Source organism: Carassius auratus, chromosome 25 (genome assembly GCF_003368295.1).
Source record: "Carassius auratus strain Wakin chromosome 25, ASM336829v1, whole genome shotgun sequence".
NCBI lineage: Eukaryota > Metazoa > Chordata > Actinopteri > Cypriniformes > Cyprinidae > Carassius > Carassius auratus.
Genome location: NC_039267.1, coordinates 14,103,508 through 14,120,110, shown reverse-complemented (window position 1 = coordinate 14,120,110; position 16,603 = coordinate 14,103,508). Strand labels below are relative to the sequence as shown.

The following is a 16,603-nucleotide window of genomic DNA, read 5'->3' as shown; positions in this document are numbered from 1 at the left end:
TTCAGGAGAGTCCTTCTTGTATATTATCAATTCTGGGGTTTGCCAGCCTCCACAGAAAGACATGCTGTTATTCAAGGCATTCTGATGCTTTGCTTGTGGGCGGGGTTTGTTTTAGACATGTATCCGTTTCTTTCAAACTAAGCATCGCAATCCTGTCACAACAACATGTAAATATTCCCAGGCTGTGTGTGAAAAGACTGTCTGCTCTTTCAGTTTGCATATACTTCATATACTTATTTCCCAACTTTTGGACAATGCTTTGAGTTCTCCGGCATGTCCACTTCCCTTTTTCTGACAAAATGTTTAGCCTTTTTTTTGTCCTTTGAGGTTTCCTGAATTGTGTAATTGACTTTTCAATGTTACGTCTGTCAAGCCCTTGATGTGGTCCAGACAGTTCCCACCATCTGATTTCACATGTCTCTGCTCTTCTGTTTTTTTTTAAAGCATTTCAATACTGGTGGTTCTCGGGGTGGGCAATATGGGAAAAATTTCATATCACAATTCTTTGTCATGTTGGTTTTACTATTTTGCATGTTGTTTGAGCATTACAGCCAAACTAATTTCCCTATTATAAAGACAACGCCTTTCAAGGTAACAAAAAAAGAATTGTAGATGTTTAGGCCAAAGAGGGTTTTTTAATAACAAAGATAAAAGAATGACAAAGATACACATTACAATAACACATACAAATAAAAGTGCTTTATTTTAAGGTACAATAGGTGTATTTAGCAGGAGCATTCAAGAAATTGAATGACCAAATATAAAAATAAAATACTATATGAACTGATTCATAATAGGTGGTTCCATTTAAAAAAATAATAATAATAATAATAATACTAATAATAATAAACATCTAGATCTATTTATTTAAATTGTAAAGATGCTTTGGAATATTTTTTTTTATTTCTTCAAATATATTCAGAAGCTAATTTTTATGTATTTATTTTATTAAGCACATAAACTGTAAACATGCTTCAGAACGATATTTAAAATCGACCTTTTTTATTTTATTAGTGTTCTAAAGTGGCTTTATTTAAATATATAGGCGCATATTTTTTATTTTGTTGTATTCAATATATATAATATAAGCCTAATATATTTTTTAAATATACATGCTTGTTTTTGTATTTAAATAAACATAATAAATTTATATAAACAATATACACGGACATTTTGTGAACAAACTTTTATTTTGGATGCGATTTAATCGTTTGACTGCACTGATTCATTTATTTATTTATATTCATGTATTTATTTATGTCAAATGTTGTTAAACTTTGGGTAAAATATTTATTTTATGTTCTAAAGATGATTGTTTTGTTAATTGTGTTTGTTTTGTTTAAAATGTAAAGATTCTTTGGATATAATGCTTTGGCAAAATTTTTTTTTTATATATTTAAATGTTCTAAAGCTGCTTTAGAATTTGTTATTTTGTTCGTTCATTCATTCATTTAAAATGTAGCAAAACTGCTTTTGAAAAAAAAAAGTTTTTTCTTTTGTATATGTATGTAAAAATTTAAAGATGCTTTGGAACAATATTTTTATTTTATTTTAGTTTAATATTTTAAGCCATTTTTGTTTCTTGCTATCAAAGTTAATTTTATTTTTTCCCCTGCTCACTCCAATTTAAATTAGGGGTGCTCCGATCACGATCGGCCGATCGTTAATGCGCATCTCGTCAGTAAAACCGGTTCTCTAATCAGCGGATAATTCCATCAGGTGCGTGATTTCACATAGAGCAGCTGTTACTACACAGAGCCGTTGTTAACTGAGAAGATGCACCAAAAAACGCTGAAAATGAAGTGGATTTGCGCATCTTCTCTATTAACAACGGCTCTGTATAGTAACAGCTGCTCTATGTGAAATCACGCACCTGATGGAATTAACCGCTAATTAGAGAACCGGCTTTACTGACGAGATGCGCATTAACGATCGGCCGATCAGGATCGGAGCACCCCTAATTTAAATTAACCCCTTTGGTGCGAGATAATTTGACTTAAGGGTAAAAATGTGTCATAAATATGTAGAACATGGCCCCTTTAAGATTCATTGTAGGGAAGGCTGGTTTCAGACTTGTTGAAATGGCCAGATTATCTCCAAGGGAGGCCTCTGTGTCCATGTATCATGCTGAAAATTAGAAAGGCCTTTGCGCTCATTACGGGAATCAAGTTAAAGAGAAATGCTAGGGCTTGACCAGGCCTCAGGCTGTAACCCCCTTCACCAGACTCATAACCCGCTAATGACTGGTTTCAATGACCTCCACATCACCCATTCGCCCGTATGCATGCTGCTACAATGACCAGCCCCTAATGTCAGGGCCCGCCGGAATCACATACCCCACCACAAGTGATCCTTTGTTCTGTTAACAGTCCCCATTTAAACGAGTGACACGTGGAAGAAGACAACCAGCATGGCCTGTGATTTAGTGTTGGGTGATATGGTAATTTTTCAAATCGTCATATCGTCAGCCAGAGAGATCGACGATACATGATATTATCATGCATGTGTGGAGCAAGAGAGAGACTCTTTGTTCTTGTCATAGCATAACTATTTGGTGTTTTAAACCGCGCAGGTGCCCGAGAGAGAGCCTATGGAATCACCAATAATCAAACAAATATACTTTCAAACATACTAATAAACTAATGTTAAATATAAAAATAATGTATTTAAAACCGCTAGTTCATATATAGTCGGATGCAACTGTAATGCTGCACGTCCTGTAACACCGCATCTGCACACAGAAGTTATCAGTCTAAATGTTCTGTAAAGTCAGTAAACAGTGAAAATCAATAGTAGACTTTAAGTCCAGCAGTTTAACACTAATATTGGGCATAAACAAACACGTTAAATATAAATTATTGAAAACAGGTAAGTTGATATATTTGGAGTAAGTGTGTGTGTGTGTGTGTGTGTGTGTGTGTATGTGTGTGTGTGTGTGTGTGTGTGTGTGAAATGCGGTGATGAAGTGAAATAGCTGGGCAATTTGATAGCCGAATTATAATAAGCAGTCTAATAAAAATAATTGTTATTATTGTTATAATCTAATACATTAATAGAAAAATGGGCCTAATATCGTCTTGATTATCGGCAGCTAAATCTGCTTATGTCGATATCTCTGCCTATCGTCGATACACGATACTATCGTCTATTGGTACAACCCTACTGTGATTAGATCTTAATGTACTCAAAGTCACACCAAGCTTGGTTCGTCTATCGTGAAAAGCCAGTCTGCATTTAGATGCTGAGTGAATTTGCCCTTTATAAAAGTACATTGCATAATAGATATAAAAACTGAGCTGAATTCTTCTCTTTGGTCATTATCCCATTGCCATTAGCAGCATTTGGAGGTTTTATAGTTATGGAATAATTGCCATTAGCAGCATTTGGAGGTTTTATAGTTATGGAATAACTATTTAACATGCAGGCTGTCAAGAGCTCCCAGCAAGAAGTGCTTAGATCAGTGGCAGTGATTCAGCAAGATCATATTGTCAGTCGACTTCCTGTTTCTAATGGTGTGTTTGCTCCCTTTTCAGTCGTGGTGATTTGATTTCTGTGGCCAAGAAGGCAGGAATTTAATCATTGTTCTGTTCTGACATTTTATTTATTCATTTGTGGATTATATATACTGTAGACACAAAGAAATGCATTTTTTTGAGAGGATTTTGGCTATGATGTGTCGAGCTCTGGCCTAGCAGCTTGTGCACTTGCGTCGACACATAAAAACATTGCATTATAAAAATCTGTTGTGTTACAATGTATTAATATTGTTGTTATCATTATTAGTAGTAGTAGTAATAAAATTGTATATGGTTGCTATTATTATTATCATCCATATAATATAATAATGTATTGATCTAAATCAGTAGTTCCCAACCTTTTTCAACTCGCGGCCCACACAACCAAACATATATGTTTGTTCGGCCCACTGCAAAAAAAAAAAAAATGAACTGACCCTGCTATTGTTGTTCGGTTAATAACTTAGTACTCAGAAGCTAGATCGTTAACTGTATTTATTGAATGAACTAGGGCTGTGCGATATGGACAAAAGACTTTGATCAATTTTGCTATTTCTAATTTAATCACAATTTTATGACACATAGCGCGTTGGTGAAACTCATGCATCTAGCAAGAAGTTAATACACAAAATAATCATATTGATTCAAGCATTTAACATTTCTGAATTAATTAAATGTCAGTAATGAACAAGACTGCACAAATTATATCGATCACGAGGAAGGTCCTCGTACAGTTAAGTGGATAGTGTACAACACCCCATCAGTTATATTCAGGTCTATAGTGCCACCTGCTGGCGCAGTTTTGTAACTTCTTTGAGAAAATTAAGTCGTTATAACGAGAAAACGACTTTGGTTATGTCGAGATACCGAGAAAATTAAGTTGTTATAACGAGAAAATGACTTTCGTTATGTCGAGATAACGAGAAAATTAAGTCGTTATAACGAGAGCTTTGGTGATATTCCATTACTGCAATGTTAATTTCTCGGTAGAAATTATATAAAAAGTGGAAAAAGTTTATCAAAAACATACATGTACACACACTTACCCCTGGCTGCAACTTTCATGCGCCATCTTTATTTTTTGGCTTAACTGTCACAGAATGGAATGCACAGGATTGTGGTATATCAAAGGCAGCGAAGGATACATCTATGCTGCCTTCAAAAATCGGCCAAATGAAGGCATCTCAGGAGACAGGAACTGAAGCTAACGTTGAATGCAGACGTACCTTGATGCCTTCCAAACTTTGAATGCGTCGTCCGAAGGCAGCATTTTTAAGTTTTCGGATGCAGCCGTAGACTGGTTGTGTCTAAAATGAAAGTAAACAGTTGAGAAAGAAAACGTTTACGTGCCTGTATTTTAGATGCATGCAGGCCTTAAAAGGACAGTAGGCCTATTAAACATGCAGCCTACTGTCATTACAGGGATAGATCACCCTAAAGGTTTTCCGATTAATCGTTTTTTTAAATGACGTCAATTCGATATTTATTCTCAAAAGCCGCGAATCGATCTTTTCCGGTAACTATTTCAGCACACATTTAAAACGAGATCTGATTAACGAGAATCTTATTATTGCTCTTTTCCACTAGATATCACCCTCTTATTTACCTTGCGTGATGTTTCAAAGGAAAGCCTGTCATTCATTCAATGCTTTTCATTTCGGAGATACTGTTGATGATAACCAAGAACAAAGCCATCCGCGTGATTTGCAACAATGCTATAGGAACACTATAAATCTGAGGAAAGCATTTGAGATCACGCATAAGGCACCATGATTTCCGCAATCAATGAATTAATGGTGTGTTGTTTTTTTCAAACGTGCTCACATACTAAAGCGCAGAAGATGTTCGCGATATTTTTAGCTTATCTGAATCAGTACACAGCCCTATTAATATCTGCCATTAATTTTTTTGTTTCCTCGAAAGGCTTTGTCTTTATTAAAGGGAAATTAGTTTGGCTGTAATGCTCAGACAACTTGCAAAATAGTAAAAACTACGTAACAAAGAATTGTGATTTAAAATCGTGAATCGTGCCATTTAGTTCAAAAATACAATCAGTAATAACAATAAAAAATAATACATTTATGTGATACAAAATATATGATCAATAACAACATTATAACTCTTATAATAATAATTCTTATCATTCATTGCTTAATGTTAATGACAATGTGGTAGTAATAATTAGCATTTCAGTCAAATATTCAGTGCATTTTTCATAGCCATAAAGAGGTAAAGTTCACCTCTGACCAGCCTTTGACCTCTTTTGCCTTTCGTTTTTGTCCATCATGTCCTGTCCCTTCTCCATTATCCATATGAATAACCTGGAAAAAGGCAGTGAGACTTTAATCTCCAGGTGCAGGTGTTCAGACTCGAGCACTGCTTCAGTGAGGATTAGCATTGACTGTCACAGTCAGTCGCTCGGACTCCTTCCAAAGGTCCCTAATGATACGCGGTGATCTTTTGTTGCTCCTGTGGAGGCCCGCAGCTGGGAAAGAGGCCTGGTGCACCGTGACTGGGGCTCAACAACAGCCACCGGCCTCGGGAATGGCCCAAACTCAGGTTGCCATGGAAACCCGCGGATGTGAAGCATTAAAAAAAATCCGTAGCGTGGCATCCCTCTTCATGTGTTAAAGCGCTAATCCTTTAGCTGCTCCCAGCCTCCTCCTGTCCATCTTGCGCTTTAACCGCCGTGGAAAGCTCTTGGGTGTTGTGGGCATTTCAGTCACAGTTTTGGCATCATATCCTGACGTCCTTCCAGACATGACTTTGTTTCAGAGCAGAGATGGGCGTTTGAGCGCGAGAGCAGGAGTGTGTTCAGAATACATACACTGTGACCCGCTGAACCCGAGCTATTAGTTTCAGGGAACAGGGAACGCATGACTGCGAGAACACCTTTGTGTTTAATCTTGCTTCACCAGGACTTCAAGGCTGGTCAGACTGTTCTGTAATGTGACTGGTGTGCTCTTGCTCTACTGTAATTATTGAGTCATACTATTAGTCTCGTGATCTGGTTTAGTTTCAGAGGCACATCAGTTATCCCAAATAGCATTATTATTATTATGCAAACTAACAAACAACAACAATTTGCATAATAGATAACTATATATAATAGATAATAATATAATACTTAAGTAATTTGTGATACATTTATTTTTGTAGTTATTTTGTTTATTGACTTTCAATAATGTACTATATTATGTACACATTACATAAATATTATGTAATGTGTTCTAAAATATTATTAATAGTATTGTTATTATTAAAAGCATATTGTTATTATTAAAAGCAATAACAATTTGCATAATAATATTTTGAAATGTATTCTTAAATTATTATTGAAATAATTAATATTAATGATTTAACAATGTTACTTCATATGATGATTATAATAGTAATTTATAACAATACATTAGTCCATACCGCTATTTAAAATTAATATATTTCTTATTTAATATTATCTATTTATTATATTTGTCTATTTGTCACCTTTTAAATATTGTATTATATTCAAATTTATTGTTATTATTATTATGTAAACTAATTACAATAATAATTTCCATGATAGATATGTTTTTTAATTAAAAGGAACTTAAAATTGTGACAATAATAGTCATTTATAACCATGCTGTTTTAAAAAATAATTAATAATAATGTCCTTAATTTATTAAGTTCTATAATAAATGAATCAGAAATCTAATATTAACAATGTATTAATTTGATGATACTTTATTATTATTCAGGTAACAATATTTGCATTGTCATTAATAATAGTAGTTGTACATTAATAAGTAAATAACAGATGAATATAATAAATTATTAGTAATTACATTTATAAAGTGATAATAACAACAATAACATGCAAAATGCTGTTTCACTGGGATTTCATGTTTTTTGTTCTTTTTGCCTGGAATATCCAAGCAGTAGTAATAATTATTTTTTTTTTTTGGCAGTTATATTTTATGGGGGAAAAAAAATGTGTGCATTGTGTTTGTCATCCAGATCATGTAGTTCTACTTCTCACCTGACTTCACTAGCAAGACCGCTATTGTTAACCAGCTCCACTAGAAAGACCATGCTAGTCATCTAGCGTCACCAGTTAAGTTTAGCTGTATGTGTACTGTATGTATGGCAGTTTGGCTTTGCAGTAACACTGTTCCGGTTATTCAGTATAAATCAGCCTGGCATTCGCTCCGTTCTCCAGAAACGCCCTTATTTGCCAGCCATCCAGCATCACTGCACTCCCTTTGAGCACTGTGAAGTGAATAATGTTTTGGAGGATAAGCCGACGTTGTTTGCTACTTGAAGTCAATTTAAACTTAAATTTTTCATTCTCGTTCCAAAGCTTTTAGTCTGAGCTGTGAAAGGAAACGTGTAAGCTTTGACTCCTTTATTCTGCCTTCAGAAAATAATGGTTGGTTCTGGTTTGCTTTGGACTCCCAGCTTTGCTTTTCATCTGTAGCGCTGACTCTGGTTGTTGACCAATCATTAATCACGGCGGTGCCCATACAGTCAGACACTGCCAGGCTAATTGAGAGTGGAGGGAAAGCCAGCCTTGCTTGGGTGCTTTATCTAACAGCTCACTGAGAGGCTTGCTCTGTTTTTCTCTTCTTCAGGCCCTGGCAACATGGAGAGGGTAGTTTCAACTTGTTTACAGGTGTAGTGAACAGGTAAACGGATAAAAACGACCTTTTAGCTTGAATTTGCTGGAAATGGCACGTTTTAGTGAAGGCTTGATGTCAATTTGCATACCTCGAGATATTGAGTGACAACTGATATAAATATGCATTTTATCCAAGTAATCTGTTTTGCTCTAAATAAGGTCTTTGTGAAATACAAATTTTTGATACCATAGAAATTAGGTTTGCACGATATTGGGAAAAAATTACATTGCGATATTTAATTTTTCTGCGATATATATTGCGATATGAAAACTAATTTTTTTCTTACAAACAAAAACAGGGTGAGCACACTTACATTCTCATTTTAAGATTCATTCATTTTACATTCTCATTTTCAAGCTCTAACCTGTTAACATGGGAGCCGCATCTAGTGTGGCGCCGGCCGCGCGCCCGCGCTCTCTTTCTCTCGCGCGAGCGCTCTCTGGCCCATACAGTTAATGAATAACGGATCAACTATGACAGCTTACATCGTACATCCTGCGATGTGACTATCGTGGATTCGTACATTGCGATATCGATGCTTAAACGACATCGTGCAGCCCTAATAGAAATTTCATAACTCTTGTCACCAGTGTCAGTATCACCAAAAAATAATACTAGCCTAAATAAAAAAAAATGAAATAATAAATTAGCTGTATATAACGCAGCATATTCTTCCCTGTGAAAATTATGTATTGCTTCTTATTAAAGTAAAAAAAAGTGATTGTCAAGAGCAGTGAGAGATTTTCTTTTTTTTCTTTTTTTATTTGATTAACCCGAATGACAGACAGTAGGAATATTAGACTGCTGTCACTTTAAGAGCTGCTCAAATCCAATATACTCTGTTACAAAGGTGTTTACTTTCTCAGCTGTTTTCTTTCACTTATGACCCAAATTACTGCGTTTATGAGGATACTTGCAAAAATGGGCATTTTGAGACATACATGTGTATTTTTTACGGTCTTAAGATAAAAAAGTTATCTTTCGCTATTGATAGCATTTCAATAGCATGAAATTACTTGTTTTTAAACCACAGTGCTTAAAAATGCATGCAAGCAATGTGTTTTCGTGACCTCTTAGCACAGCAACGTTTTGTGAACATGTAACCACGAAAGAGACTGTAGTCCAAAATCTTTTAGATATGAAGTCTGCATTTTCTGCAATCTAAATTAATGAATGGCATAAATATATTATTGTTGTACAGTAGAAAGCGCTTCTCAAAGTAATAACAATGATATAGTAATAATAATCATCAAATGTTGTTAAATACTTGCTTGCATGTTTAACTGCATCAGTCGAGACTGTAGTGCAGGGCTTTTGTTTTGCTAAGAAAATAAAAGGAATTGTTTTATTTTTATTTGATTTACAGCATTTTCAGAGGGCCTTATTATTGCATTAAACTTCCTTTAAGCAAGATTAGACATCTTTTTTTAAATTTAATTAAACCATTCAAATGTAATTAAGAAAAGTTAAACCCAAATAAATAAATGGCAAAACACACAAAAAAAATAAATAAATGGAAAAATACAAATTTGAGAGAAATTCTTACACACACACACACACACACACACACACACACACACATATAATAAATATTATTATTTTATTCATTTTAATGTTTTTTTTATTTATTTTTTTAGCTTTTTAGGATTAATTTAAGAAAAATATATATTTAAAGATTGAATTTTAAAAAATTAACCTAAAAATTACACTTATTTTTAAAATGTTTAATAAATTGTTGGGGGGTGATCCAGAAAAAAAAAAAAAAAGTAAAACTTCAATTGGAAAAATATAATGAAATATTAAGTTTTTCATTGGGCCCAACAAATAGAAACATCCTATGATCTAGGGTTTTTGTCACAGAATTAAAGTGTGAAAAATGGTTCGAAACCTGAGTTTGCGAGTGCGTATATGTTGTGACATCGGTTAAATGAGTGGAGATGTCCTCTTCAGATAAAGATGACACATCTGTGCTCTATATGCAGCATGTATATGGACAGGTAGGGGTGCTGTCATGGCAACAGTGGCCATCCAGTGCAAATGTACATCCAGCAGCATGTAACCCCAGTCACTTCTCACTCTACTGGCTTTGATCAGCAGCACTCACTGTATTTTTCATTCCTGGAGCCGTGAAATACACAAAGTCACGGTGTAGACAATACACTCAGTCTTTGGCTACCACAAGCTTTTTCTCTCCTCTCAGCTGGACTTATACGATTGAAAACCGTAATACACACCATCTAGTTTATCTAAACCTGTCAGACCCATTGAGCCGCACCATTTTTTACTCTAACTCGCATAAACTCCTCGCTTGAGCGGCTTCAGCCTCTTTGTCAGCCGTCCTGACTCCTGACTCAATCTCCAAGCGTCCCTCTCGCTGTTCCTCCTGTTTAACTGAGATCATGTTTCCAAACATCTCTTGTTCTTTGGTTTCAAGACCTACTCCATTACGTCACAGTCACTGTCAAGGTCTCGCTCGCTGTTCTTGACATTACAGCCAGCAGGGATTTTAACCCAGTTCTAGCTTTCTCCTGTTTAGATGGAGAGTCAATGAGATTTGGAGAATGAGAGATTTGGAGCTCATTTATATCCATCTATCCCTCTTTCCATCCAGACAGACAGATTATCGATAGACATATTTTACTGTGTTAGGAAATAAGACTTATTTTATTGTATATTATATTATAGGTTAATTTAGGTTGTGAAATGTCATGTTGTGTGACTTACCAAAAAAAAACATAATTATTTGTGAATTAATTATTTATGATAACCTATTTTTTAAAATACATTTGAACAAATATAATAATCATTTCATGACATTAAGACTTAAAAAAAAAAAAAAAGGTTTCCCAAAACCATTTGAAACCAACATGGATACAGCGAATACTTTTCTGAAAACTTTGGTTTTAAACCTAGATTTTTAAAAGCTTTCTGGTTTTCTTTATCATGGACTCTGTCATTTGTCACTGACCCTGGTTCACTGATTGGAAGATTGCAGAGTTGTGATTTACTGTCCTTGGCAGACAGCGTGGGATTTATGTTGCACAAGGTCGTTTCACGTGTGGCTCACTGCTAATGGGTTAGAGGCTAGGCTAGCTGATTCGATTCTGCCAGATCATGTTCTGATGTCGCTTAATTGGCCATTTCTTTCTAAACTCATCAGAGGAATGTGATAAACTTGTAATATCCTTTCGCCCCGTGGTGTTTTTTTTATTTTATATGTTTTATTACTGTGATTTCAGCTGACTTGAGACTTGTGTTATGTGTGTTACTCTGTCAAAACACACTTTTTGGCAACAAGATTTTTTTTTTGTCATTTCCTTTGAAGGTGGCAGAATGTTGCGAGCCAGCAAGTGAACCTGTTTTAGGTTCGTCTGGAAGCTGTTACAGTGAAACGTGAAGAGGTAACATTCTCTTGTCTTTTTCAGACAAATCGTCATGATTTCTTACCCGAACAGTTGAAACGTTTAGTTCTGCTGAAACTCTAAACCTCCACCTGTGGTCATTCAAAACAGTGTTTTGCCCTAATATAAAATAAAACCTTTTACATTTTATGTGTGAAAATCCCCATTTGCATAGCTCATAAATCACAGAATTGTTTTGAAAGGTATATTCTAGTGGGTCATTTGACCCGTACAACTCTTGTTGTGTTGACCAGGTTGAGAGATGAGCACTTCCGAGCCTGAATAATCAGTCGATTTGCCCGTTTGCCACATATTTGGCATAAAATCTTTGAATTTCATTTGAAGGACATAGGGACATTTAAACTAGATATATGTGTATTTTTTTATAATATTGAAATAGTATGAAATTATTCATTTTGAATGGTTAAAATGTCTATGCACATTTGCTGAGGCTTCGGAGATATTTCAACTTTATTTTCTGAGGTTTTCGTTGAAGTTTAGTTTTGTTTTCTGAGGGTTTTTAGGTACTTGCAAATTTTTTTTTTTTTTTTTTTTTTTTGTAGGTACTTGAGTTGATCTTTTTAAATGAGGTTTTTGAGGTACTTGAGTTGTGTTCCTTGATGTTTTTAAAGTAGACCTACTTATTTTGCTTGCAGTCTATAAGGTTTATAAGGTTTTGTTTTCTGAGGTTTCTGGGGTACTTGTATAGTTATTTGGGATTTCTTTTTTTTAGGTATTTGAGGTTTTTGAGATTTGAGGCTTTGAGATACTTAAGTTTTGTTTTCTGGGGTCTTTTTGGCTGCGCTAGTTTTGTATTCTGGGATATTTGATATACTAGTTTTGTTTTCTGAGGTGTTTGAGGTTCTTAAGGTAGGCCTATTAGATTTTTATGGCAATAAATTTGGTATTGTATGTGATGGCTAAAATTTAGCAACGTTGAGCAAATGAAGTAACAACATTTTTTCCCCCTCTTTTTTAACCCTTCAGAATATGTGACCAATCACGGAAAGTAGGGACACAAGTCGGTTCTGGGGCCTTTTGAGTTATTAACAGATTCTGAAAGTGTAGTCTCCAAGCTTTCCAACGATGTGTAACACATGGAAATCTGATAATATTTGGAGAAGTTGTGGCCATTTGAAGGTAGGCACTCAAAAAAGCTCAAAAAGCTGAAAATAGCCTCTAAAGATTTTGCAGTTCTCACTGCTGCGAGTGACAGTGGGGCTCATTTACATCTCATTTAAATAAGCCATACCCCCTTTAAAGCGCCCCCTGTAAAGCTGCTTGGTTGCATAGCAACGACAGACACAACGGGAAAAATCGGACCGCATACTATTAATAATAAAAGAGAATGTGCATCGTAAATGTCAGTAATTTATCTTTTTTGACTTTTATAAAAATGATTTAGAGGCTGAAATATGTGAGTTTTATCTTTTTTAAAAAAAAAAATCTTTAAAATGTGGCCATCATTTTTAATGTTATTATTTTAATGTTTATGTAAACAAAAAGTACACATTGATGCTAATTTTATTTGTTATTTGCTGGTTTTCTACATAAAACTTGGTGAATTGATTTCATTGTGTAGCATTAGGACTTTTTTAACAGGATTCTGTGATAACCATGAGCTAGCTAATAACAATAGGTAGATATGGGAAGGTCTAAACATGGACTAAACATGAGATAACGTGTACGTGTTCTTAGAATGAACACAAAACGACAAACTTTGATGTTTATGGAAACTCACCCCGGGGTCTTCTTTGTGGATGTTACCATCTCCGAAGTTTGCACTGTCCGTCTGTTTGCCTCTTAATGTTACGGATTTTCCCCATTTCTCTGTCTTTATCCCCATCAAATGTTACTATCGATATAGCCTCTGATATCTTACGGTCCAACTCGTCTGACGCCAGTCCAATACATTCTTCCTCATCGTCATCTTCGCTCAGTTGTAGATTAGGGATATTATACAGTCTTATTATGCCGCTTTCATCGTCGCTCAGATCGTCTTCAGAATCAGTGAGCACTTGTTCATAAGCATCCGGATTGTCGAAGAAGTACTTCAAAACATTTTCGGTGTAACGGCCACGGTTCAGCTCGTCTGCGATCATCTTTGCGGCGTACATCTTCATTGAATTTTGATATCTAGCTAGAGCCGGCCAGAGCGCTGCATACTAAGTAGCCACGCTTCCCTCGGAGGGCGGGGACAATAACAAAAGAAACAAAAGCCGGCTTATCCAGTATGGAAATACAGACAGACAATGAAACGCCCCTACTGCATGCTAGAATCTCCGACAAACAAGCTGATTTCAACCTCAAAATGTACGCTTTTAAATATACCAATACTGCTATCTCAAACACGGAGAGGCTTCTTTGTGATCTCAACTAACAGATTCTGAAAAAAAAAACGAAAATCACCAATTTTGAAAAAAAAAAAAACGCTTCTTTCTCATTTTGCTCGAAAGTTGTGCTGCCGACTTGTGTCACTGGTTTCCGTGACAGGTCACATATTTCTATTCTAATTGTGTTTCTTAATGAAATTATTTCCAAACAGCTTCTGTGTACCTCATGTAGTACAAAGTATAGCACACAAACAAGCAATCATTCATACAGTTTCCAACTTCCAACTCATTATGTGGCCAAAGCTGAAAACGACTTGAATTTAAATTTAAGTGTGGTCAGACACCTGTCCTATGTAGGGGGAGGTTATTGGGTAAATGATGCTAAGTAAGTGGACCAGACCTTATGCTGATAGTCACAAGTCCAGCTACATGAGACTATAGTTCATTCTACACACTCCATCACTGTATACAATATGACAAATTAGTTTTCTGCCTCTATCAACAAGCTTTCCCTTCATAACTGTCACTTTCTATTGACATTCATGAATACTTTAGGTTATCTGGTACATTTACGTTTGCGATACTATATCTGTCTGGATAGGTCTATAGGAGAGGAGCAAGGGAGGGAAAGAGAGGGATTGAGTGCTAGTAATTGAGTCTTTTGTTTTTTTTTCTTTCATGAGTGAGAGTGAGAAGGAGAGAGGACAGAAATAGCTCAGAACAACAGGCGAGTGTTTTTGCCTGATTTGATTACATTCCTGGCAGTGTGTTTTTATATTTCGCTCTTGAGGGAGCCGCTGGAAGGTTACTGGAGATCATCAAACCTGCTGCCCCATCCTCCCGCTGATTGAGATTCCCTCCAACAGCGGCCTGACGAGAAGTCTGCAGCGTTCAGTTGTAGGAAAGCTTTCTGTGAGGTTAATTGATAATGCCAGCTGTCCAGTCAACATCACATAATTCACTGAACCCCAGTACACCACTGAGAAGGGAGGTCTGGCTGTCTGCTTCACCATCAAACTGTCAGTTTGGGTGGACTTTAATCTGAGAAAAATTTACACTGTAAACTTTTAACAAGTTAAATGGACTACATACTCAAGCTTCCCTGACTAGGCTGCTTTGTCCGTTTCAGAGTGAAGGGCGGCACTGTTTACACACGAGCAGCTCATGATCCTGTGTTTTCAGCAGCTCGGTTTATGGTAAATACAGAAAATCTCTGCATACTGTGAGTTTAACATAATTTAGTATTGCAGTTTGTGCACTAGGTTCACCTTACTTAGACATTTGCATAATTTCCACTGTTTTTGTGGACAGAAAATTTTGGGACTCACAGCTCAAAGTGCTTTACCTAACTTAAAATTGTAAAAGTTTCCTACTTCAGTGTGTTACAAACATAATTTTGATGTCTTTGCAAAGAAGACCATCTGGGCTTTACATCGACCAGATTTGATAATGCATAAAAATATTACAAGTTATAGACACTGAAGTGTCTTGAATTTTTTTTTTTTTTACCACACTTAAATATTTTTTTGTTTGATATAAAAATACATTTAATCAGTCCTGGAGCAATCTAGAAAAGTAATGGGTTAAAAGCCACATGTCTCATGAGTTTTTATTTCAAATCTGAATAAGATATCATGAAAAATGAGACTCCTGCAAATATTTTTATGAGACTGTCTACACCCCCCACCCCGCCCAAATATAAAAAATATTTATCAACTGTATTGAAGGCTTCTACAAACTGTTTAGTCAGTAAACATACCACTGCATAGTAGGGCTGTCAACGGATATTCTAAATTCGAATATGTATTCGAATAGTTTTTAAAAAACTAATTTCAAAGGTGAAAATTAATATTCAAATTTAAAAAAAAAATGTGGAAAAAAAGGCCTGCGATAGTAGAGGCGTGGTAGTCTGCTTTGTGAGTGGGCGCGCTAGCACGCCTGAGGGTTCAGGGACAGGTCACAGCCTCACAGGAGTTGCACTGTCTGGCACAGCATCACTGCTGAAAGTTGACGAGTCTTCATGGAAGACGCCAGCAAATGCACAGCCCAACTCGACTGCAGCAGAGAAAATGAGGTAAAATTGTTGACCCGCGAGATAAAGTTGTATGCAAGCTGTTTAATATCCAGTTAGCATACCATTCGACCACTAGCAACATGAGGTCACATCTCAAAAATTTGCACCCAAATGAGCATCGCATAATGTGTGGAACTCCAGTTAAACAGTCACGTCTTGACACTTAACGTTACTTTGCATCGCCCGCTGCAAGCTCTTTGTCTGCAACACGACAAGAGGCCATAAGGGATAAAATAATTTAGTTCCTTTGTAAGGACATGAGACCGATCAGTATCTTGGATGGGGCAGGCTTCGGGGAGTTCTGTCAAGTAATGGATCCGAGATTTGATTATTTATCGTTTCATGTCAAGGAAAAGTTCCATGTTTACCACAGCACAGCTCGCTCGGAGCATTCAATGCCAGTTCTATATGCTGTAAAACTTCAATTAATGTTAATAATATTTGTTTCAATCACTGAATGAAGCCTGCTATATTTGGGACAACAGTCGCGACCTTAAATTGCTTGCACAAAAATAAGTTTGTTCATTTAAACCATTATGCGCAGAGAACGTGAGGGTGAGAGAGCATGAGGTCTGCAGTCTTGGCCATTAGTTGATTTCCTTGTTTTTGTGAAGGTAAT

General features: G+C 35.8%; 1 protein-coding gene across 2 annotated transcripts in view; it reads left to right on the top strand.

The window, feature by feature from the left end:
- The window catches only part of tln2b (talin 2b), a 161,475-nt gene that overhangs the window by 33,790 nt on the left and 111,082 nt on the right, over positions 1–16,603 (top strand). Inside the window, exon 1 of one of the 2 annotated variants that reach the window (XM_026202817.1) lies at positions 11,500–11,577. The exons of the other annotated variant lie outside the window; for it this stretch is intronic. The gene's annotated coding sequence lies outside the window, so the exon portion shown is untranslated. Of the gene's footprint in view, positions 1–11,499; positions 11,578–16,603 lie in introns of those variants that run through there. 2 annotated transcript variants of the gene reach the window in all.